The following is a 26,072-nucleotide window of genomic DNA, read 5'->3' on the forward strand; positions in this document are numbered from 1 at the left end:
AAAAATTACTTATAACCCCTTGACTAGAAATAGTTGCTATTGTATGTCCTAGTCTTTTTTCTCCTTCTCCTCCTTCTTCCTCTTCTTCTTCCTCCTCCTCCTCCTCCTCTTCTTCTTCTTCTTCTTCTTCTTCCTCTTCCTCTTCCTCTTCCTCTCCAGCTGGAATGCAGTGGTGCAATCTCAGCTCACTGCAACCTCTGCCTCACGGGTTCGAGCGATTCTCCTGCCTCAGCCTCCCAAGTAGCTGGAATTACAGGCACCTGCCACCACACCCGGATAATTTTTTTTTTTGAGGCAGAGTCTCACTCTGTCGCCCAGGCTGGAGTGCAGTGGTGCAATCTTGGCTCACTGCAACCTCCACCTCCTGCTTCAAGCGATTCTCTTGCCTCAGCCTCCCGAGTAGCTGGGATTAGAGACATGCACCACCATACCTGGCTTATTTTTGTATTTTTAGTAGAGACAGGGTTTTGCCATTGTTCGCCAGGCTGATCTCGAACTCCTGACCTCTGATGATTTGCCCACCTTGGTCTCCCAAAGTGCTGGGATTACAGGCGTGAGCCACTGTGCCCGGCCCTTAGTCTTTTTTTATAACCTTGCATAAATTATTTATTTTTATTTTTGCTTGCATGAATTATTAATGAGAATTTATATATAATATTTTAATGCTGTTCATGACAGAATACTTGAATGAGTGAAGAATGAGGGCTGATCTGATATAATGTGTGTTGAATTAAGTAAGTTGGTTTAAAGAAAATTTATTTAGGTTTTATAAAAGAAACTCAGATTTTGCCTATATCTTCCTTAGAACATTTGATCTTTGGTGGAAGAAAGCATGTCATGAAAGTATGACATGAAATGTGCCATCACCTAGAATGGATGTTGATTAAATGGTTTGAAGGTAGATCCTCCTCTTGTGCTCTTTAGGAGAAATCTATTCTAAAAATGAAAGTTATTTTTCAGTATTAATTTCTTCCTTCAATATCTATGTAATAGGTAAGATATGTCCATTTTATAGTTGAAGTATAATAAGAAACCAGTCTTTGCCTAGGAACAGTTGAGCACAGTATAGGGAATCATAATAGAAGCAAACATCAATTGAATACTTCCCTTGCAGTAAGTGCTGGAGAGGTAAAGGAATAAGAATTGAGCCCCTTGTCTGGCCGGGCGCGGTGGCTCAAGCCTGTAATTCCAACACTTTGGGAGGCCGAGACGGGTGGATCATGAGGTCAGGAGATCGAGACCATCCTGGCTAACACGGTGAAACCCCGTCTCTACTAAAAAATACAAAAAACTAGCCGGGCGATTTGGCGGGCGCCTGTAGTCCCAGCTACTCGGGAGGCTGAGGCAGGAGAATGGCGTAAACCCAAGAGGCGGAGCTTGCAGTGAGCTGAGATCCGGCCACTGCACTCCAGCCTGGGCGTGAGACTCCGTCTCAAAAAAAAAAAAAAAAAAAAGAATGAGCCCCTTGTCTTCAAGGAGCTCTCAATATAACCAAGTAGACAGTCAGATGGTGAGTAAATGAGCCATGGCCGATGGTGGAAGGTTCTTCGCACCTTTTTTTTCCTATACAATACAGTGACTTTTTTTTTGTCTCATGTACTTTTTTATTCTAGCTGAATTAAAAGCTTAAGAAATGATTTCAGTGGGAAATTAAATGAGATAATTGATTTAGAGATGAGTTAAATGTTTGTGTTGTATTCTAACAGTTTAAGGGCTGTTAGTATTACTGAATCTATTACACTGCTTATTATCAGTTGTTTAAAGAAACTTTTGATCAGGCATGGTGACACAAAAACACAAAAATTAGCCGGGTGTGATGGCGCGTGCTTGTATTCCCAGCTGCTTGGGGGCTGAGGCAGGAGGATCACCTGAACCTTGGGAGGTCGAGGCCACAGTGAGTAGTAATCCATAATCATGTCACTGCACTCCAACCTGGGCCACAGAGTGAGACGGTGTCTCAAAAAAAAACCAAACCAAAACAAACTTTTACCTTTTCCCTCAATAATTAGTTGCATGTTTTATCTGCTAATTTTGATCTATCTAAAATAAAACTGGATACTTCTTGCCTCAAATTTTAAGTAGGGGCCAGGTGCGGTGGCTCATGCCTGTAATCCCAGCACTTTGGAAGGCTGAGACTGGTGGATCACCTGAGGTCAGGAGTTTGAGACCAGCCTGGCCAACATGGGAAAACCCTGTCTCTACTAAGACTACAAAAAATAAGCTGGGCGTGGTGGCGGGTGCCTGTAATCTTAGCTACTTAGGAGGCTGAGGCAGGAGAATCGCTTGAACCTGGGAGGCGGAGGTTGCAGTGAGTCGAGATTGCACCACTGCACTTCAGTGACAGAGCCAGACTCCATCTAAAAAAAAGAAAATCTTAGATTCTACTTTTCCTAGTTGTTTATTGAATTAGATACAAATTCTTTGATCTGGCATTGATCCAACTTGTATTGCCACTCTTAACCCCCACCGCAGCTGCAGATATGCCTCATATTCTATCTCAATTGGTCTTGAACATGCCCTGCACTTCTCTGCCTTCATGGAAGACTTTTGCTGATATTTCCTTCACTTGATACACTTTTGGCTTCTCTGCCCTCTGCCTGACCCCAATTTCTGCTTGCCAAAATAATATCTGTTCTTCTTTCATTCATTTATTTAACAACTATTGTGACACTGTTCTAGGTGCTTGGATACATCTAGTGAACAAAGTCCCCATCATGATGGCAGTCATATTCAGTTGAGGGAGGTAAACGATAAATGCTGGCGATTAAATGCTGTAAAGAAAATGAAGTAGGTTAAGGACATTTTTTGAAGTAGGTTAAGGAGTATTGACAATGATAGGGGGTGCTATTTTCAGTTTTACGGAGCATTCTGTTATCCTGTGGAGAATGACAATTAGGAAGGCAAGGTCAGAAGCAGGGAGACTAATTAGAGGTGACTTTTCGTAATCCAGGCACGAGATGATGGTGGCTTGGAATAAGATGGGAAGTTGCTGGATTCTGGATATATTTCTAAGATGGAGATACAGAATTTCCTGATGGACTGGATGTGGAATGTGAGAGAAAGAGGAGTTAAAGATGATTCTGAGATTTTTGTTCTGAACAACCAGAATGATGGAGTTATCATTAACTGAGGTGGAAAAGGCCGTGGGAAGGGCTCGTTCTAATGGGGAGGAGATCAGGAGTTTAGTTTTTTGACATGTTAAATTCAAATTTGTTAATATCTCATAGGATCTATTGTGTACTTGGAGCGGCATATGTTAAAGAAACACACAGGCCGGGTGTGGTGGCCCACGCCTGTAATCCCATCACTTTGGGAGGCTGAGGCGGGCGGATCACGAGGTCAGGAGATCGAGACCATCCTGGCTAACACGGTGAAACCCTGTCTCTACTAAAAAAAAATACAAAAAAATTAGCCAGGCGTGGTGGCGGGCACCTGTTGTCCTAGCTACTCGGGAGGCTGAGGCAGGAGAATGGCGTGAACCTGGGAGGCGGAGCTTGCAGTGAGCCGAGATTGTGCCACTGCACTCCAGCCTGGGCGACAGAGCAAGACTCTGTCTCAAAAAAAAAAAAAAAAAAAAAAGAAAAGAAAAAGAAACACATAAATAAGGACAGTAAGTAATTACATCAAAGAAAATAACAGGGCGACTTGAGAAACAATGACAGAAAACCCAGTTTAGATGGAGGCTCAGTGAGAGCTTTTCTAAGAAAATGACATGTAGGATGAGTAGTAATTAGAATGAGGGGAAAAGCATTCTGGGTTGAAGGAATCAGCATGTATAAAGGCTGGAAATAATCAGTTAAGGGTGTGACTGGAAAATAAAGAACAACAATGAGGAGTAGAGTGAGGAATTGACAGGGGCCACATCATGGAGGGCCTTGTATGTAATGTGAGTTTTGTCCTTAGTGGAAATGGCAGTTCTCAGGTGGGTTTTAAGTGAGGGAGCTTCGGGATTAGAGTTGCATCTTAAGATGAGTAGCCTGACTCTGTGGCAAATGAATTGAAGGGAGGCAAGAGTGGCAATAAAGACAACTATTTGGAGGCCGTTGCAATCAAGAAAGGTGATGGTGGCTTGGATTAGGGAGGTGATGGAGAGAAGAGAATGGATTTGAGGTAGATTTTGGAAGTGGTGTCAATAGGAAGATGTTTAAGAAGGAGGTATGTGAGAGAAAAGTGTGAGAAATGACTTGGGTTTGTAATTAGAGTCATTGGTCAAGAGTTGCCATTCATGGAGAGGGAGGAGGAGCAGACAGAGTTCAAGTTTTGACTTGTTGAGTATAAGATGGCTGAGATGTCAAGTGGAGATGTTGGTAGAAAGTTGGATATACAGATCTATTCAGAAAGAAGCTAGGCAGGATGGAGACATTTGGGACTTTATGACATATATATATATGCCATAGTTGATGACATACATATATGTATATATGACATACACACACACATATAATATTTGGTATTTAAAGTGTATGAGGCTGGATGTGGTAGCTCACACCTATAATCCCAGCACCATGGAAGGCTGAGGTGGAAGAATTGCTTGAGGCCAGGAGTTTTTGACCAGTCTGGGCAATATAGCAAGACCCCATCCCTGCAAAAATAAGAATAAAATATTAGTTGGGCATGATGTCACATGCCTATAGTCCTAGTTACTTCAGGAGGCTGAGGCAGGAAGGATCACTTGAACCCAGGAGTTAGAGGCTACAGTGAGATATGATCGTGCCACTGCACTGCCGGATGACGGAGTGAGACTCTGTCTCTAAAGAAAACAAGAGTATGAGATCATTCTGTGGATGAGTAAAGAGTAAGGAAAATGCCTAGAAGCAAGTTCTGAGGAACTCTCAACACTTACGGGTTGGGTAATGGAGGAAAAGCTAGACAAGGAGAACAAAGAGGAACTGTGGGAGAACAGTAGTGAGTGGTGAGAGGAAAACTACTCGAGTGAGGTAGGAGGAAGCTAGGAGAGGTTTGTAAGGAGGGAGTGACCAGTTGTGTCAAGCTGAGTGTTTGTTGGATATAACACCCTGGAAGTTACCGGCATCCTTAGTAGTAACAGCTTTGGTGGAGTAGTGGTGGTGGGGAAGTCAAAATACAGCGGGTAGAAGAATGAAATAGGAAGCAAGAAACTGGAGTCGGTATGTAAAGTCAACTCTAACAAGAAACTTGGCTATGCAGAAGAGAGGTTGATAGCTGTAAAGGGGGATATATATGAAGGGAAAGCTTTAAAAAGTGATCTGTAAGAGTTGGGTTGAATGCTGATCTATTAGAGGAAGAGGTGGAAAATTAAACAGAGACATGGTTTAATGGATGTCCTTCAAGGAATCTCCCAAATGGCCACCTATTCCACTAGGTCCCCCTCAGCGGTATGTATTGCTTCTTTGTATGAATTTTCATACAACCTTCCCCCCTACTTCTTTACTTGAGGCCAAGTAAACTCTGTGAGGAAGAGATTTTGTTCTTCATCTTTGTATAGGCCAGACTGTCCAACACTATGTTTTTTGAAGAACCAGCTAAGACGGTTCCTCCGTTTCCTTACTGCCACACTCTGCAAGTGCAAAAACCATTTTGTTGCTCTCTACTAAAGAAAGAACTGGCTCACTCCTGTAATCCCAGCACTTTGGGGGAGGCTGTGGCGGGCAGATCACCTGAAGTCGGGAGTTCGAGACCAGCCTGACTAATATGGAGAAACCCTGTCTCTACTAAAAATACAAAAATTAGCCGGGCGTTGTGGCGCATGCTTGTAGTCCCAGCTACTTGGGAGGCTGAGGCAGGAGAATTGCCTGAACCTGGGAGTTGGAGGTTGCAGTGAATTGAAATCGTGCCACTGCACTCCAACCTGGGCAACAGAGCAAAACTCCGTCTCAAAAAAAAAAAAAAAAAAAAAAAAAGAATTAAGTTCAAATCTATAGTCTGGCATTCAAGTCTATGGCTTTCATAGTCTAGCTCCAACTAAATTGAACAAATTTATCTCCTACTTCTCCCAGGTCTTACAGTCCAGCTAAATTGAACTCTTCTTTGTTTCCGTGTGAGCTGTCTTGTTTCCCTGAAGCAACCTTTCCCATCTCCTCCATTCCCAATTGTTTAAACTCTCCATAATCCTGTAAATCTCCATTTAAATGTGTCTCCCTTTGTAATCCTTCAAGATTCATATTTCATGCCTCTTATGTGACTCTTCTGTTACCTCTTTTGTTGATAGTTTTGCATGTATCTCATCTTTGCTATAATAAACTAAGCTCCAGGAGGGTAGATTCCTTGTCTTATTCATCTTTGCATCCACCACAATATTTAGTAGATTGTCTGCCTCATAATAGGCATTCAGTAAATCTTATTGAATGAGTAAATACCTTAAGTATAGTTGATAGACCTTAACCTACTGCTAGTAAATTATAGTTGGCTAAAAATATTATTTATAAGTGCTGTGCTTTGGAAAAAGATCATCTGCTTAGCAGCACTATTTGGTGGGTAGTTGGTGGAAAGCAAAGTATGGACTGGTTGAAATTGCTGGCTATAGCATTCCACCAAATTTGGTTATGTCACTAAACACGGATGATTTGGTGTAGATTTGGAGGGGAAAGCGTTACCTTATTAGTTGTTAAGTCAGTATTTGTCAGAAGCCTTCCACTCACTTTTTCTGGTGTGACGGTACTTCGTTTGAAAAGATTCCAGTTCATAGTGGTAGAACCTTTTACTCTAGACTTTTAAGTATGGGGCAGTATGCCTTACAATTATGTAAGTTGTTTAGTTACAATGGCTTTTTTTTTTTTTTTCTTTTCTCCCCCTGGAGACGGAGTCTTGCTTTGTTGCCCAGGCTGGAGTGCAGTGGCACCTTCTTGGCTCACTGCATCCTCCTCCTCCCAGGTTCAAGCAGTTCTCCTGTCTCAGCCTCCCAAGTAGGTGGAATTGTAATTCCAGCATGTGACATGACTCCTGCCTAGTTTTTGTCTTTTTCTTTTTTCTTTTTTTAACTAGAAATGGGGTTTCACCATGTTGGCCAGGCTGGTCCTGAACTCCTGACCTCAGGTGATCCGCCCACCTCAGTCTCCCAAAGTGCTGGGATTGCAGGTGTGAGCCATAGTGCCCAGCTGTTAGAATATCTTCTAAGTCAAAAGCTGTGTATTAAGAATTTACTCCTGAAGCGTGTGCACAGTTAGGCTTTGCAAGAGAAACTCTCCACAAGATAAACATATTGTGTATTTTTTCTCTAAAGCTGGAACTAAGAGAGGTCTTCCCCATAAATAAAATGAAGTTCAAGCCTCAATAACATCTGCCCTTAAACGTTTAATTTGATGTATTAAAAATTTTTTCAGCCAGGTGTAGTGGCTCACACTTGTAATCCTAGTACTTTGGGAGGTGAGGCAGGTGGATTGCTTGAGCCCAGGAGTTCGAGACCAGCCTGGACAACATGGCGAAACCCTGTCTCCATAAAAAATGCAAAAATTAGCTGTGTATTGAGGCACACGCCTATGGTCCCAGCTACTTGGGAGGCTGAGGTGGGAGGATTGCTTGAGCCTGGGAGGCGAAGGTTGCAGTGAGCCAAGATGGCGCTACTGTACTCCACCCTGGGCAACAGAGCAAGACCCTATCTCAAGGAAAAAAAAAAAAAAATCATACTCTGGTATCTTCTGGCATTTCACAGATTTTGTATTGTTGCTTTCTTCCTTTATTACTGGCAGATATCCCTTTAAATGTGGTGGTAAGAAGGCTCTCATTCTAGGACATCTGGATTTCTGCCAAAATTGATTTTTTAATCTTTTATTAAAAATAATCTCTCAAGCAAATTTGAGACTCACCACCAAAACCTTAAATTCCTTTTTATTTACTTTGTGTTTTAACTGTCTCTCACTGCAGGTTTTTGTTGTTGTTGTTTGTTTTTTGGTAAATAGAGAGACTACAAATTTAAAAAATCTTTCATTAAACATGTCTTTACTAAGTGCCTACTAGGAACTGCTCTAAGCTCTGGGAAGCAGGAAAACGTACCCTCAGGTGCCAGTAATGAATGAGCTATAAGGAAGGCGCACTATACACCATTATCTTAGATGGGATAGTATTTTCCGCTGGAGTTATTGTAACTCACTGGGAGGCCTTTTCACTTCTAGGAAGACCTGGTTTTCCTATATTTAGAATAGATACTGTTCCCATTGACTTTGTTTTCTGTTGGATTTCTTAAATGCGTGGAAAAGTATTTCATATTTAATTGAACTAATATATACACTTATGGAGTGCTTTCTATGTGCAAGGCACTGTGTTAACTACATTACATCTATTAAATATTAACTCATTTGATTGTTACTCAATAAAATGTTTGCTGAAGGAATATATAGAAGCTTTTATGTTTTCCATGCACAGGCTTGATTTCAGAGGAGTTTGGGAGGAAAAGAAGAAATAAAAGATCACATAATTGGGAAAAAGCAAATGCCTAACAAGAAGCCAGAGAAATAGGCCGAGAGGGTGATGCAAATGACTGGGCTCAGTTCATATTTTAGATTGAAATAAACAGATTTACTTGTTTTTCCTTGCAAAATAAAAAAGATTTAAGGGAGAGTCTGCAACTCTGTTTTGACCCTGAGAATGTGGCTTGATAGCCATTATGATTAAGAGTGTTGGGAGCAGCTATTGTCCTGATGACTCAGCAGGAACCCCTGTGTTAGATTATACCGTTGCCTCAGTATTGCATGTAACAAGTTCTTAATATATTTTGAAATATTTGAGATCATAGATCCCAAAATCAGAGCCAGGGATGATTGTTGACTTGAAGTGTCATTTGTATTTTTCTTTCCTTCTTTTTCTTTTTTCTTTCTTTTTTTTTTTTTTTGAGATGGAGTCTCGCTCTGTCACCTAGACTGGAATGCAGTGACGCCATCTCGGCTCACTGCAGCCTCCACCTTCTGGGTTCAAGCAGTTCTCCTGCCTCAGCCTCCCAAGTAGCTGGGATTACAGGCGCCCACCATCACGCCCAGCTAATTTATATATATATATATATATATTTTTTTTTTTTTTTTAACTGAGTTAACCATGTAATGTCAACAAACTCCAGACCCTGTAGCAGCTTAGAGTAGCTTGTCAGTCCCAGCCCCATCCCTGTGTTCCTCACCTGCCCTTTCGCCCTGGCATGGGCACAGGTTTTCCTGCAGTTCTCATCAGGAGGGGAGGGCAGGGGAGCAGGTGGGCAGGGTCAAGAGAAGCAACCCAAGATGGATGAGAATTTGCTTCACTGCCAGAAGTTTGCAGTCATTTCTGTTTTGCTGCATTTTCTTAGCACTGTTCTTACTTCCTTTACTAACATACTCTTTTTCAAACCTTCCATTTCAGTTTTCCCTCCTTCTTCTTCTTGCTCTCAGTAGTACGAGACAGTGGGCAGAAGTGACCTTATCAGTCTGTGTCCTTTGGGTGTAGTCTTTCATCCACAAAAAAGATTTAGGGACTCCAAGGACAGAGATCCAAAGTTGCAGGAGGCGGGGAAAAAAGAGGTGGAGAGGAAGGAAGGAGAGGAGGCAAAAAAGTACCGGAGTCAGGGAGGATGCAAGGAGTCAGACACAGGCACCATGGCCTGGAAAAGCTGTCATTCTCTAATGAAAAAGCTGTATCAAAAGCGTTTTCATGTGTAAAGGCAGGGAAAATCTGAAGATATATTCCAAGTCAGCTCATAAAATGACACAATAGAAGTAAACTGTGTAGTAGGCCATGGACAGGATGCTAAAAAGACTTCACAGATGTTTCAGGTGTTGATCTTCTATCAAAGGGTCAGTAAATATTCCAATGCAAGCTGGAATCTGGACTATATGGTATCCAAGCAAGCAGTTGCCTCTGTCACATCAGGATTCACAATGAAATTAGGCAGAGTCAAAGGAAACAGGCCACGACCTCCCCACCAGGGAGATCTGCAGCTCCACTCTCCCCGCCTGCCCACTTCCCTGTCCCCATTTCCTCTGACAGTAGCTTGCCGAAAGCATTCCCAGGCTGGTGGTTTCTTCCTTCCAGCACGACGCGGGCTTTTGACTCAATTCAGCCCTCCAGCCAGAGGCAGGTGGCCACAAGCCTGGGGCCCCCGGCCGGCAACCAAATTGTTGGGCACAGCGTTGGCCCGGGCTGGTCCCGCCACTGAGGAGCCAGAGCTCCTCAGGGAGGGGGACCCCGCCGGCCCCGGGAAGCCGCCCCAAACGGAGCTGCCTGGCCACCGAGCCTACCTGCCATACCTGGGCAGCGGCCGGGCCTGGGTCCCAGCCGCTGGCCACCCGCCCGGGCAGGCCGGAAGGAACAAAGGCACTCCTAATATTTGTTTTTAATTTAAAACAATTTTTTTTTCTTTTGAGATGGAGTCTTGCTGTGTTGCCAGGATGGAGTGCAGGGGTGCGATCTTGGCTCGCTGAAGCCTCCACCTCCCGGGTTCAAGCTATTCTCCTGCCTCAGCTTCCCGAGTAGTTGGGACTATAGACGCGCCACCACGCCCAGCTAATTTTTGTATATTTAGTGGACACAGGGTTACACCATGTTGGCTGGGATGGTCTTGATCTCTTGATCTTCTGTTCCACCCGCGTTGGCCTCCCAAAGTGCTGGGATTACAGGTGTGACCCACCACGCCCAGCCTATATTTTTAATAGAGACAGGGTTTCACGATGTTGGCCAGGCTGGTTTTGAAATCCTGACTTCAAATGATCTGCCTGTCTCGGCCTCCCAGAGTGCTAGGATTATAGGCATGAGCCATTGCGCCATTTTTTCTTTTTTTTAGAGACCAGGTCTTGCTATGTTGCGCAGACTGGTTTTTTCTTTTTCTTTCTTTATTTTTTGAGACGGAGTCTCACTCTGTCACCCAGGCTGGAGTGCAGTGGCACAATCTCAGCTCACGGCAACCTCTGTCTCCTGGGTTCAAGTGATTCTTGTGCCTCAGCTTCCCTAGTAGCTGGGACTACAGACATGGGTCACTGCAATTGGCTAATGTTTTTGTATTTTCAGTAGAGACAGAGTTTCACTGTGTTGGCCAGGCTGGTCCAGAACTCCTGGTGTCAAGTGATCCGCCCACCTTGCCCTCCCCAAGTGCTCGATTATAGGTGTGAGCCACCACGCCCAGCCAGTATTTCTATCTAGGTGCTGAAGTAGTTTCTTTTGGAGTTGAAGATCATTAGAATTAATACTTCAAGTAGGCAATTGAGTCATCATAATGGAAGACTGGATCTTTAGTGTTATGCTGTTATAGTATGCAATGTCCAATCTTTTGGCTTCCCTGGGCCACATTGGAAGAAGAATTGTCTTGGGCCACACAAAAAAATACACTAACAATAGCTGATGAGCCAAAAAAAAAAAAAAAAAAAAGCAAAAAGACCTTATAATGTTTTAAGAAAGTTTATGGATTTGTGTTGGGCTTCATTCAAAGTGGTCCTGGGCCACCCACGGACCTCAGGTTGGACAAGCTTGATGTAGTGGCTAAGAGTGTGGACTCCCAAGCCATGTGGCCTGTGTTTGAATCCTAGTTCTACCCTTCGCTAGTTGCTAGGTGTCCCCACTGGGATAATCTTCTTGGGCTTTTGTAAAGATTATAAGAGTTAATATAAGAAAAGCCCTTAGAGTCTGACTCATAGTAAGCCTTGTTTGCTTACTATTTTGCCTTTAGGAATGCAGAATTAAGACCATGTTGGCTTGGCCTATGGTTAGTTTATATATTCCAATATACCATATGTGGTTTCAACCTCCAGGATTAGAAGCATCTGCCAGACTGCCGCTACAACCAGGTGGGAAATTTTCATTCTTTATCAAAAGAGCAGGGTTAGTACAAAAAAAGTTCAAGGTTAAGCTTGAATTTGCTCCTGAATTAACTTTAGTGAACCCTGATCCTGTTGACACTTACTAGGTAACTAAAGGACAGTCATGATTGGACTCTGCCATCTTAGTCCATTGGCCTCAGCAGCTCTTTCTGGACTTGTAGCTAAAGCTGAGAGTCTATTGCTAGTGAGAATGTTTCTCTTTTTTCTCTCTCTCTCTTTTTTTTAATGTGAAAGCATAAAAGAAGAGGAATAATTTATGACGTAGGATCTTATTGGTTCTGTAGAAGTACTCTTAATTAAAAATTTTTTAATTAAAATATGTATAATTTAAATAAAATAATATATATTATTTTAATTTAAAAAATTTAAATTTAATTTAAAAAACTATATATATAGTTTTTTTGTGGCATGGAGTTGCGCTCTGTCGTCCCGGCTGGAGTACAGTGGCATGATCTTGGCTAACTGCAACCTCTGCCTCCTGGGTTCAAGCAATTCTCCTGCCTCAGCCTCCCGAGTAGCTGGGATTACAGGCATGCGCCACCATGCTCGGCTAATTTTTGTATTTTTAGTAGAGATGGGGTTTCTCCATGTTGGTCAGCCTGGTCTCGAACTCCCGACATGAGGTGATCCGCCCTCCTTGGCCTCCCAAAGTGTTGGGATTACAGGCATGAGCCACTGCGCCCAGCCAAAATTTTTATTTTTTTAAGATATGGGGATCTTGCCGTGTTGCCCAGGCTGGTCCCAAAGTCCTGAGCTCAAGTAGTCCCCTTGCGGTGGCCTCCCAAAGTAAAAGTATTTTTCAATTATGGATTTTGGCTTCCTGTTCTACCACATTTCACTATTTCTTGATTGTTGTGGTATTTATCTTTACAATTGAACAGGTCATATATTAACTAGCCTTTAATGCTTTCTTTAAAGGAAATGTAGATGTGCTTATATTTTTAACACATCTAGAGAGGAAGAGATTAAGCTCTTTTTATTTAATTTGTCTGGAAGAAGTTGAGATAGTGTAGATCTACAGGTTTTATATTTAGTAATTTTTAAGGAGTAAAAATGAAGTCTCCTAATTTTTCTAGACTCTAAGATTATTGTTGTTTCTAGAATTTTTCACCTTATACCACAATGGGATAATAAAGCTTAAAACATTAGCATGTCAGCTGGGCGCGGTGGCTCACGCCTGTAATCCCAGCACTTTGGGAGACTGAGGCAGGGGGTCAGGAGTTTGAGACGAGCCTGGCCAAGATGGTGAAACCCCGTCTCTACTGATAATACAAAAATTAGCAGGCATGGTGGCATGTGCCTGTAGTCCCAGCTACTCGGGAGGCTAAGGCAGAAGAATCACTTGAACCAGGGAGGCAGAGGTTTCAGTGAGCCGAGATCGTGCCACTGCACTCCAGCCTGGGTGACAGAGTGAGACTCCATCTCAAAAAAAAAAAAAAAAAAAAAAAAAAACAAAAAAAAACTTTAGCATGTCTGTAATTTGTAGATATAATCTCTATAAATGATAATTAAAGCAAAAATAGCTGGGCATGGTGGCACATGCTTGTGGTCTCAGCTACTGGGAGGCTGAAGCAGGAGGATTGCCTGAGCCTGGGAGATTGAGGCTATAGTGGGCCACTGTGATTGCACCACTCCACTCCAGCCTGGGTGGCAGAGTGAGACCCTGTGTCAAAACAAAAGAAAACAAACAAAAAAATATAATGTAAAAATCATGAAGTGACTTTAAAATCTTCATTTTATAATAATGTTATAACTTTTCTGAAGCTACTTAATTTGTCACTATACAGAATAAACAGATACATAATAAATGATCAGTAAGTTTTTGTTTCCCTATTAAAGCCAGAATAATGGTCATGAGATAATAGATAGCATTGGGTGCTTACTATGGGGCCAGGCACAGTGTGCCAGCCTTTTATGTGTGTTAGCTAATTTAATCCTCATATAAACTTTGAAATAGGTGCTATCAGTACTGTTTAACACATGAGAATTAGAGAGATCATTGTTTGGGTATGGTTGCAGGGCCAGTAAGTGGCAGTACTGGGATTTGTACTAACGTCTTTGGGATTTCAGAACTTGAATCAAGAACTTTATGTTCTTTTTCTCTATTTATTTGAAACTTGAATGTTTTCCTAACAGAGTTTCTTATGTTCTGTTTTCAGTCACCCTGAAAAAAAAATTCAGAGTGTATTTTAGGATATTTCTAAAACATACTAACAACTAGTGAGCCTAGATGGTTCATTAGATGAGTTTGGTTGCTTTCAGTTCTCTTGGTAAAATTTGAAAGGAAACTAAAATTTCCATTACCTCACCTCTTTGCATTTTGGGGCCCTGGTTAATTAGTATTTTATAAAGTACTTTAGAGGGTTTATTTATAAACTCGTTAAGGAACCTGACTTGAATGTCATTTAAAAAAATTTATTATTATTATTTTTTTTTTGAGACAGGGTTTCACCATTGCCCAGGATGGAGTACAGTGGTGCCATCACAGGTCACTGCCACCTTGACCTCCTGGACTCAAGTGATCCTCCTCCTTTAGGCCCCTGAGTAGTAGCGAGGACTTTCAGTGCCACCATGCCCAGCTAATTTTTTTAAAATTAATTTTTTGTGGAGATGAGGTCTCACTGTGTCACCTAAGATGGTCTTGAACTCCTGGGCTCAAGTTATCCTGCCACTTTGGCCTCCCATTACAGGCATGAGCCACTGTGCTTGGCCTCACATATTTTGATTTTAGGATTGTTTTCCAATTGAGAAATGTCTGAATGATTCAAGTTTAATAAAAATCATATACTAATTTGTTGATTATTTTTCTGAGTTCTTTTCTTTCTGCCCCCTCCCTTTCTCCCTTCCTCCCTCTTCAGAGGAGTCTATACTTTGCATTGTTGATAGAAAAAAAAAAAAAAAAAAGGCAAGGAAGTTTCTTTTTGTGGAGAGAGGAAATGGCTGTTGGTTCAAGACTTTATCCATATTAGGTATAAACTAAATATAGACATGTAATCCAGGAGTGAAGTCACATCTATAAAGTTTCTTAAGCAAAGCTAATGAGATCAGCCAGTGCTTTCGGATCTGTTTTTTCCCTCCTTACTTTTGGCTCGCTTACCAAACTGATTCGTCCTATAGTCTGCCTGCCTTTGCCTCTTTAAAAAAAGAATAAAAAAATTATAAGGAATCTTTCTGTAAAACAAGCACACAAATTTTTAAAAATTGGCTTTGTATGTGAAGCATAGCTACTTATGCCTCCCTTTGAGAGGAGGTTATAAATAAATTCGCTTCTTTAATTTCTTGACCTTGTCATTTTCCTCACACCAATTCTTCTTCTTTTTTTGTTTTTTGAGTTGGTTTTATCCTTGAGACTTTGTCACGTATTTTTACTGTGAGGCTGGACTCATCTTTGTAAATTGTAAGAAACATCTGAAACATCTGTTTTACTTAGTATTTTCTTGCTTTATTCCATTTTTAACCATTAAAGCAGATCTCAATGTGGCTAAATGGTAATAGGATTTCTTCTGATTGGCTGGTTAGAGAGATTGTAGTAGAACGGAATGATGGAGTAAATTTGTTTCTGGTCACAGCACATGTCCTTCTCAAATAAGGACTTTGAAAAGTCCCTTAAAGCATTCTTACAATAATTGTTTCCAACTCCTGTGCTCCTTCTTAGAGCCCTTTGCAAGCATGCCTAAACACTCAAGCCCTTACAAACTGCTATGCTTCTGAAGAGAAGAACTGTATACACACATCTATGGCGTATCTTACTATAAATACTTTGGAATACAACTAATTCTGTAAGAAGTTTAGCTTAACATATTTCGGGGTTTTAGGGGTCAGTTCATAAAACTAAATGTTCTCCAAGCCTAAGTTGAAATCTGTTCTGAATCCTTCTCTGACCTTGTCGTTCCGTTAGCAGAACTACTCTTGCCTACTGTTTGGGGTAGTTAGTGCATTTTCATATTCTGCCACTCATCTGAATCACCTTTGATTACATTTTTGTTCCAGGTTAGAATGTAAATTCCCAGAGATCAAGGATAAGAGATTATTTTCTTTTTTCTTCTTTTTATATTTTAAATTAAAAAATTATGTTCTTCCAAAGACAAAGGGACTATTTTCTTCGTCTTTTGTATCTACCCCCTACCACAAACCATTATATGTAGGAGATAATTCGTTAATTCAGTAAGCATTTATTAGTGTTTTTGGGCAAATTGGTATGCATAGTATGGGAATATAAGCATGTAAGAGAGAATATATTAAGTATTTTCTGTTATTGTGTTCTATATTACCTCATAGTAAAATACCAGAGATAAAAATAGTATTCAGTTATTGAACTTGAGACATGTAATTTGGGTTTTGTAACTAGCTGCTCACTATATAGCTATTGGTCTAAACTTAACAGATTGGTTTAGAGAACTAGAATATTAAAATTATGTAACTGGAAGGCCAGGATCAAGTCCTATGTGTATCCTAATTGATCTGCTATCTCATCTGTAAAGTGGGTGTGTTTCTTGGAGGTGACGTTCAGTCTAGTTTGTATTATTTTATATGCCAAGGTAGCCTTAGGCTTGGCTTAAGCTTAGGCCTACGCAGAAAGTTGAGACCCGAGAGTCCAACATCAGATCCAGAGAATTAAATTCTCATAATTAGAAGCAATCTATTAGATAACAAATAAAAATAGAGCCAATACAAATTCTTCATGATAATGGAGGCAGTTTGCCAAAGAAAGAAAACATATTTCAGGAGTGAATTCTTTGATCAGAAAGAATATGTGTTATTTCCCAAATTAACTCCTGAAAGAAAGTTTAAGGAAAGATTTTGTGTGTTTTGTCTAAAATAAAGCAGACACAGAACCTTTCTTCTTCTTGTTTTTTTTTTTAAAGCCAAATTTATAGAATTTTCCTTCTTCATATTTGAGGAACCTGTGCATTGAAATCGGAAGTAAAATATTTAAGTAAGAAACATCCTGCTGTGTTATACTATTCAGATATTTGAAGTTTTAGGCCAGCCAAGAAGATAGACAAGAATTCTGAATGTTAACTTTCACAGCTGAAATACAGTGTTGAATATATAATTTTTACAGAAACTGATTTTGTAATACATAGAGAGAGACGGAGTCTTGCTCTGTCACCCAGGCTGGAGTGCAGTGGCACAGTCTCGGTTCACTGCAGCCTCTGCCTCCTGGATTCAAGCGATTCTCCTGCTTCAGCCTCCCGAGTAGCTGGGATTACAGGCCCACGCCACCGCATCTGGCTAATTTTTGTATTATTAGTAGAGACAGGGTTTCACCATCTTGGCCAGGCTGGTTGCGAACCCCTGACCTCGTGATCCACCTGACCTTGGTCTCCCAAAGTGCTGGGATTACAGGTGTGAGCCACAGTGTCTGGCCGATTTTGTAATATATTTTAATGAACATTTAAAAATACGTAATCCAAAATTAAAACATCTGAGGAAGATTCATTAATTTACTCATGTTTATTGAGAGCTAATTTATAGTGTTAATGAAATATTCTGTAGCATTTTCATGATTGCAGTTTTTCATTGTTTATTGTCATCTTCATCAGTCCATTGTTCTTAGTCATTTAGAGGTCTGAAATTTGGCTATTAAGCGATATTGTGATATATATCCCTACAGCCGATTTTCTGTGCATGTCAAGTAATTCTGTTTTAAAAGTCCCCCACATATCTCATTTACTCTCTGAATTCTTTATTTTCCTTTTGTTTACTTAATCTGTCTTTTTTTTTTTCACACTTCACCTGGAATGTAATCTCTTAAAAAGAAAAACTTTCTGCAGAACTTAGGTTTTTTACAGAGGGAAAAATTGGATTTTTGACTCTACTACTGAACTCTTGGTGGAATGTGTAGTTAAAATTGGTCTGAGAACTTGATGAACAGAAATAGCTCTCACCCACTAAATTTAGGTAGCTGCCTTAAGCACAGATGGGGAAGAAGAGTATTAATTTCTTGAACATTTCATTGTTTTCTTGTACTGTTGGGATTCTTTCTGAATCTAGTCTATACTACAGTATAATGTGCATTTTAAAACTGCCCTTAAGGAAAGTGGGTTGCTGCATTTTGACTTGCAGAAGAATTTCACCCATTCCCCAACACACTTGTCTTTAGTTGATAAACAAAGGAAGACCCTGGCAGTTGGTGAATTTATCTTCAGTTAGCAGATATTTTTTTAAAATGAGGGCTAGACAACGAAAAAGTTTGAGATGCATTTTTTTTTTTTTTTTTTTTTTTTTTGACCGGGCCTCACTTTGTCATCCAGGCTAGAGTGCAGTGGTGAGATCATAGCTTACTACATCCTTGACCTCCTGGGTTCAAGGGATCCTCCAGTCTAAGCCTTCTGAGTAGCTAGGACTGAAGGTGTATATTACCACATCTGGCTAATTTTTTTGTTTTTTTGTAGAGACGGGGTCTCACTATGTTGTCTAGGCTGGTCTCAAAACTCCCAGCTTCAAGTGATCCTCCCACCTTGGCTTCCCAAATTGTTGGGATTACAGGTGTGAGCCATTGCACCCAGCCAGAGATGGACTTTTTTTGATGTAACCAAAGTGAGAATAACTAATTATAAAGGAGCATGTTTCTTTTTTATTTTTATTTTTTTAATTTTAATTTTAATTTTTTTTGTGGAAATGGAGTCTCGCTCTGTGGCCCAGGCTGGAGTGCAGTGGTGTGATCTCGGCTCACTGCAACCTCTGCCTCTCGGGTTCAAGCAATTCTCCTGCCTCAGCCTCCCAAGTAGCTGGCGCTACAGGCACACACTGCCATGCCTGGCTAATTTCTTTTGTATTTTTAGTAGAGATGGGATTTCACTGTGTTGCCCAGGCTGGTCTCAAACTCCTGAGCTCAGGCAGTCCACCTGCCTCGGCCTCCCAAAGTGCTGGGATTACAGGCGTGAGCCACTGCACCTAGCTAAGTAACTTCTTTTTTAAATAAAGTAATCATGGCTTAATATAATAAACACAAATTAGTGTTCCGTGTTTCTGAAATTAAGTCATTTAATGCCAAACTTTCACATTCTAAATAGTTTTATCTGAAAATGCCTTTACTTCTCTTCCATTCTTTAAAGATAGTTTTGCTGGAAATAGAATTTTGAGTTGATTTTTATTGTTGTTACTCTTTCAGCAATTTTTTTTTTTTTTTTTGAGACAGAGTCTTGCTCTGTTGCCCAGGCTGGAGTGCAGTGGCGTGATCTTGGCTCACTGCAACCTCCGCCTCCTGGGTTCAAGCGATTCTCCTGCCTCAGCCTCCTGAGTAGCTGGGACTACAGGTGCACACCACTACGCCCGGCTAATTTTTTGTATTTTAGTAGAGACGGTTTCACCGTTGTTGCCCAGGCTAGTCTTGAACTCCTGAGCTCAGGCAATCCGCCCGCCTTGGCCTCCCAAAGTGCTAGGATTACAGGCATGAGCTACCTTGCCTGGCCATTCTTTCAGCATTTAAATAAATGTTCTTGACTGGGCATGGTGGTTTATGCCTGTAATTTCAGCACTTTGGGAGGCTGAAGTGGGAGATCACTTGAGCCCAGGAGTTGGAGACCCTCTTGGGCAACCTAGTGAGACTTGTCTCTACAAAAAATAGAAAAAATAGCTGGACATAGTGGCAAGTGCCTGTCGTCCCAGCTACGTGGGAGGCTGAGGTGGGAGGATGGATTGATCCCTGGAGATCGAGGCTGCAGTGAGAGCTGCGCTCCAGCTTGGGCGACAGGAGACCCTGTCTAAAAAAAAAAAAAAAAAAGGCCCGAGGGCGGTAGCTGATGCTTATAATCACAGCACTTTGAGAGGCCAAGGTGGGTAGATCACCTGAGGTCAGGAAATGAAGACCAGCCTGGCCAACATAGTGAAACCCTGACTCTATTCAAAATAGAAAAATTAGCTGGGCATGGTGGCGCATGCCTGTAACCCCAGCTACTGGGGCGGCTGAGGCGGAAGAATCTCTTGAACCCAGGAGGCAGAGGTTGCAGTGAGCCGAGATCATGCCACTGTACTCTAGCCTGGGTGGAGCAGGACTCCATCTCAAAAAAAAAAAAAAAAAAAAAAAAAGGTGTTCCATGTTTTCTGGCCTCCATTACTCCAAATGAGGATTCAACAGTCATTCAAATTATTATTCCTTTGTATGCCGTGTGTTGGTTTTTTTCTAGCTAGTGTGAAGATTTTCTTTTTTTTTTTTTTTTTTTTTTTGCTTTTCGTTATTTCAGTTATGATATACTTAGTTGTGGCGTTGTTTATATTGAATCTCCTTGATGTTCGTGAAACTTGAATCTAAATTCGTCTTTATTTGGGAAAATGTTGGCCATTATTTCTTGAAATATTTGTTTTCTTCATTATCTCCTTCTGGAACTCTAAAATATGAACGTTTTAATATTTTCCCGTAGGTCTTTGAGGCTTTTTTTTTTCTGTTCTTCAAATTGAATAATTTCTTGGTTCTGTCTTCATGTTCACAGACCCTTTTCTTTCCCCTCCCTCCGAGCTGCCTCCATCCCTCCCTCCCTCTCTCTTTCTTTGTTTCTTTCTTTTCTTTACTCTACTGTTAAGCCAATCTAGTAATTTGAAAAAATAATTCAGATATTGTAGTTTTTAGTTCTAGAATTTACGTTTTTGTGTGTGATTTCTTTCCCTACAGAGATTTCCTATCGTCCTTTATTATGAACATATTTTTCTTTTGGTATTTGAACATGGTTACCATAACTGTTTTAAAATCCTTGACTGCAAACTGTAGAATCTGGGTCATCTTAGGGTAGTCTTCTTGATTACTTTTTTTTTTTTTTCCTTGAGAATGGGTCAGGCTTTTCCGTTTCTTCGTATGTGGAGTAATTTTGGATTGTATTTTGAATATTACAAATGATAAATGATAATTTATATATATAAATTTTGTTATGCCACTCTTAAGAGCATTGATTTTCTTTTCTAAAGCAGGCGATTGATTAACTTAGCTGAATTCAAGCTGCAAAACTGGCCGCCCGTAGTAGGTAGCAGTTTATATTTCAGTTCAGTTCTCTTAGCTGGCCTACGTGGACCCTGCTCTGTGCATGTGTGTTTCACGGATCAGCTAGAGATTTAGACAGATTTATGCAGATTTTAGGGCCCCCCCTTGCTGGTTCTCCGTCTCTCTCTCTCTTTTTTTATTTTCTTTCCAATGGTAATGGTTGCTCTAGACTGTTTTTTGGTTTTTAAAGTCAGCAGGAGTGTGAATTTTCCATTGGGGTTTTAGCTGCCCTGCATGGTGCAAGGCTAAAAGATACAAACTGGGGAAACTCGTCCAGTGCAGTTCCCTTCCTCCAATTGCTAACTCCCTTCCAATATTTGCCTGCTTCTGTCACTGTCCAGTGCCTTCAGGTGGTTGTGTTTGTCTGGAAGTTATAGCTGTTATGACAGGCAGAGTTGATTCTATAGGACGAACTGCCTGGTCTTACTAGAGGCCTCAAATTTATTTTTTTAAAAACAGAAACCAATAGAATAGTTTTAGATTTATAGAAAAATTGCAAAAATAATACAGAGTTCTGAAATTTATTTTAAATGAAAATATTTCTAAAATATATTAATGCTTCCTTCACTTTTGAAAATGCTGGGTTTGGCCAGACGAGGTGGCTCACGCCTGTAATCCCAGCACTTTGGGAGGCCGAGGCAGGCGGATCATGAGGTCAGGAGATCGAGACCATCCTGGCTAACACGGTGAAACCTTGTCCCTACTGAAAATACAAAAAAATTAGCCAGGCGTGGTGGTGGACGCCTGTAGTGCCCAGCTCCTCAGGAGGCTGAGGCAGGAGAATCGCTTGAACCCAGGAGGCGGAGGTTGCAGTGAGCCAAGATCATGCCATTGTACTCTAGCCTGACGGACAAGAGCAAAACTCCATATCAAAAAAACCTGAAAATGCTGGGTTTAACTGCCAATTAATGTCAACATTCTGAATATAAATTCAGTAATGCTGCAATGGCCTCGGGAGCCATTGAGGCATGTAAGACTATTTTTGCCTTTCTGCTAAATGGCCTCAGCTATTGTGCTTTTTGAACCTAAATCTCCTTTGTGTATGTGCATGTGTGGATTGGTGCGTACGTGCACGTGTGTGTGTATTTTGTATTTCTTCCTTTGCCAACTTAGCTCTGTTGATACAGCCCATTTCCTTTTATTTTCTTTTTCTTTTCTTTTTTTTTTTTGAGACGGAGTCTCGCTCTGTCGCCCAGGCTGGAGTGTGGTGGCGCTATCTCTGCTCGCTGCAAGCTCCGTCCCCTGGGTTCATGCCATTCTCCTGCCTCAGCCTCCTGAGTAGCTGAGGCCCGGCCCATTAATTTTTTATTGTAATTTGTTGTGGCTCAGTACACCAGATAAACTGTTAAAATTTGTTTGAAATAAGAATAAATAGTTTCAGGCCAGGCACGGTGGCTCACGCCTGTAATCCTAGCACTTTGGGAGGCCAAGGTGGGCGGATCACGAGGTCAGCAGTTCAAGACCAGCCTGACCAACATGGTGAAACCCCGTTTCTACTAAAAATACAGAAATTAGTCGGGCGTGGTGGCATGTGCCTGTAATCCCAGCTATTCAGGAGGCTGAGGCAGGAGAATCACTTGAACCTGGGAGGCAGATGTTGCAGTGAGATGAGATCACGCCACTGCACTCCAGCCTGGGTGACAGATTGAAAAAAGAAAAAAAATAAATAAATAGTTTCTGAGAGCTTGAATGTTGAGTTAATGAGTCAGGTACATCATCCTTAGTACCTGGTCTTGATGACATTGGTGCCCACAGAGGCCTTTTCTTTAGACGGGTGCTGTCAATACAATAGTCATTACCTATTGAGTGTTTGAAGTATGTCTAGTTTGAGTTGAGATGTACTATAATTATGAAATTACACTAGATTTTAAAGATGTAGTACAAAGAAAATGTAATAACTTTTTATATTGATTATGTGTTGAAATGAATTTAGATATATTGGGTTAAATAAAAATATTTAATCACACTTGTTTCTTTTGCTTTAAAAAAAATGTGGAATGCTTCACAAATTTGTGCATCATTCTTGTACAGGGGCCGTGCTAATCTATTTTGAATTGACCCAATTTTAGTATTTATGCTGTCAAAGCAAGTACTCTTTTTACGTCTTTAATATGGCTGCTAGAAAATTTAAAACATTTGTGGCCTACATTCTATGGGTCGTAGCTCAGGTCATTTATCTTACTTGATAGTAATGTCTGTGAGTGAGATGGTGGTTGTTCTGTAAGAATCTTGAGATCAAACAGGTGAGATTCTAGCATCTCCTTCTTTGCTTTGGTGCAAGAAACTATCATAGTGGTTGGTAGATAGTATGGACCTTGGAGTTTAAACCTCAGTTTTGACACTCCTCAGTTGTATGACCTATGACAAATTACTAAGCTTCTTTGAACCTCAGTTTCCTCATCTGAAACTCATATGAAACATGAGGAAAACAACCCTTAATTTCATATGGTTATTGTGAAATACGTAAAACTAGTTTTATATAGTGCATGTCAGCTGCAAAATACACTACTCAATAAATAGTAGCTTTTAACTTGTTTCCAGACCGTTTTGGTGACATTTTGATTTATTGTTGTTGATACGTACAGGGAATACGATCAAGGTAGATCCAGACTAGGATAAAAGGACTGTAGCTTTGGTCATTTTTCTTTCTTTTCTTTCCTTTTCTTTCCTTTTCTTTTCTTTTCTTTTCTTTTCTTTTCTTTTCTTTTCTTTTCTTTCATTTGTTGTCATTCAGGTTTTTTCCCCCACTAAAGAATATGTCTTTGATGAAGAATTTGTAAGATAAAGGATGACCCCTCTGTAAAAAGAAGAGATGTTGCCTCCAGACAGTCAGTATTTTAAATTACATGGTTTATTAGTTATTCTGAAGAGATAATAGACTTTTAGACTTCTAGTTCCTCCTTTTAGGCTTCTGATGAGTGAATGTGAACAAGCAGAACTCGTTTTCATCATGGGTCTATTGTGCCTAGATGGAAAGTCTGGTCATTGTACATTTGATGGTTCGTTTTAAAAAGTGGTTCTGGCTGAGATATTTCAGATTTGATTTTCCTACAGATTAAAGCCTTTGTTTCCATCTTCAGCATATACTTCAAGCAAGTAACAAAAGTACTCAAAAGGAGCTCAAGTGACGTTAATTCCCTTGGTTATTTCATCTAGTAGTTTTTGAATGACTACTTTGCATTTAGCGTTTATTCAAAAGAAGTTCTATTACATTTAAGCAGTTTAACATTTTGGCACTGATTAGAGACAGTAATGAGATTATCATGTAAAAACATTAAAAAATAATTTTCTTAAATCTACAAAGAATAGAAAAGAAAAACATGCTTGTTATAAAAAGACAAATAGGACACAAGTATATAAAATTAATACCCCCAGACTGGGCATGGTGGCTCATGCCTGTACTCTCAGCACTTTGGGAGGGCAAAGTGGGCAGATCGCTTGAGCCCAGGGGTTCGAGACCAGCCTGGGCAACAAAATACAAAAATTAGCCAGGCATGGTGGTACGTGCCTGTAGTCCCAGGTACTTGGGAGGCTGAGGTGGGAGAATCACTTGAACCCAGGGAGGTCAAGGCTGCAGTGAGCTGTGATTGCGCCACTGTACTCCAGCCTGGGCGGCTGAGCGAGAGTTTGTCTCAAAAAATAAAAATAATCTCCTGTCCCTACCTCTCCCCAGATGTGTCCTGAGGTAAACAATGTTAATTTTGGTTTATAGCCCTCCATACCCGAGAAGTATTTTCAAGATGTAAATGCCAGGGTTATAGATCTGTGGTATCTCTTAAAGGGATTTATTTCCCTTTCCATCCTCCAGCAAAGTATAGGCCTACCCTTACTCCCATCTTGAGGTTTCCTTGACCCAGTTGCTCAAAGCAGATAGGTAGGAGTTACTTGATTTCTTTCTTTCTCCCGCTTTCCACATCCAAACCATCCACGTGGCTTTAGGATTATGCTATCCCAATTTAATTTAATCCACACTTTTCTTTTCATGTCCATTGCTTTTACCTAATCCAGAGCACATTTCACCACAACTACCACAAGAGGCCACCCAGCTTCAATTCTTTATCAGTTTGATGCCTCTGACCTGTTTTCCGTATGGCAGAGTGTTATTTATTATCTTAAGTGGAAATCAGATTTTACCCTTATATACCCTCACCCATCAAAAACCTTCAGTGGTATCCTGTTACCCTGTTCTGGCATTCCTTAACCCCTTTCCCTCCCACCAGTGGAAGCTCCATGAAGTCAGGAATATGTTCTTTGGCACATACTGTCTTACTGAGCACTTAACCACATGCTGGGCAATATTTTAAGAGCTTTTCATCTATTCATTTATATTCATGATAACTCTGTGAAGTAGGTGTTCTTCCAACCATTATACGTATAAAGCAACTGAGGCCCAGAGAGGTTTAAGTAACTTACCCAATATCACACTCATACTTAAGCAGAAGAATCAATATATCAAACCAGGCACTCTGCCTTCAGTCCTTGCTGTTAAACGTTGTATTAAATGCTTTTTTTCTACATAGTAGGTACTTGGTAAACATTTGTTAAGTTTATGAATAAATTGTTCCCTCTTTGCATAAAATTCAAGCACTTTAATTTGGTTTAGAAAATCTTTCATGATCTGGCCCCTGCCAACACCACTTTCTCGTGTACTCATGGCAGTGTTGTTACACTGGCTCTTTGCATGGCTGTTTCCTTCTCATTCTTTATGTCTAAGAGGTCTTCCATGGTCATCTTATCTAAAGTAGGTGCTTCTTGTCCTCTCTCTGAGTACTTTGTTTCCCTTTAGGCAAATCATGATTAATTGTTAAATACATGGTATAGGCTTGCTATTCCCTGGGAATTTGTAAGAGATGCAGAATCTTGGTTGTCACCCCAGATTTACTGAATCAGAATCTGCATTTTTACAAGATCTCCTAATAAGTTGTGTTGACATCAGAGTTTGAGAAGCTGGGATAGAAATTGAAAGGGCAGCTGGGTGCAGTGGCTCATGCCTATAATCCCAGCGCTTTGGGAGGCAGAGGCGGGTGGATCACCTGAGGTCAAGAGTTTGAGAACAACCTGACCAACATGGAGAAGCCCCGTCTCTACTAAAAATACAAAATTAGCTGGGCATGGTGGCGCATGCCTGTAATCCCAGCTACTCGGGAGGCTAAGGCAGGAGAATCACTTGAACCTGGGAGGTGGAGGTTGTGTGAGCTGAGATCGCACCATTGCACTCCAGCCTGGGCAACAAGAGTGAAACTCCATCTCAAAAAAAAAAAAAAAAAAAAGAAATTGAAAGGACAGGTAACTGAACTCTTCTTTTTTTTTTTTTTTGAGACGGAGTCTCACTGTGTCACCCAGGCTGG

General features: G+C 40.8%; 1 protein-coding gene and 1 non-coding gene across 2 annotated transcripts in view; one reads left to right on the forward strand and one right to left on the reverse strand.

Annotated features, from left to right (window-relative positions):
- The window catches only part of CLIC4 (chloride intracellular channel 4), a 97,765-nt gene that overhangs the window by 14,210 nt on the left and 57,483 nt on the right, over window positions 1–26,072 (forward strand). The window lies entirely within an intron of this gene.
- Window positions 22,711–22,813, reverse strand: LOC115892491. The gene has a single exon (XR_004052370.1). It is a non-coding gene; the product is annotated as a U6 spliceosomal RNA (small nuclear RNA).

This window comes from Rhinopithecus roxellana, chromosome 12 (genome assembly GCF_007565055.1).
Source record: "Rhinopithecus roxellana isolate Shanxi Qingling chromosome 12, ASM756505v1, whole genome shotgun sequence".
NCBI lineage: Eukaryota > Metazoa > Chordata > Mammalia > Primates > Cercopithecidae > Rhinopithecus > Rhinopithecus roxellana.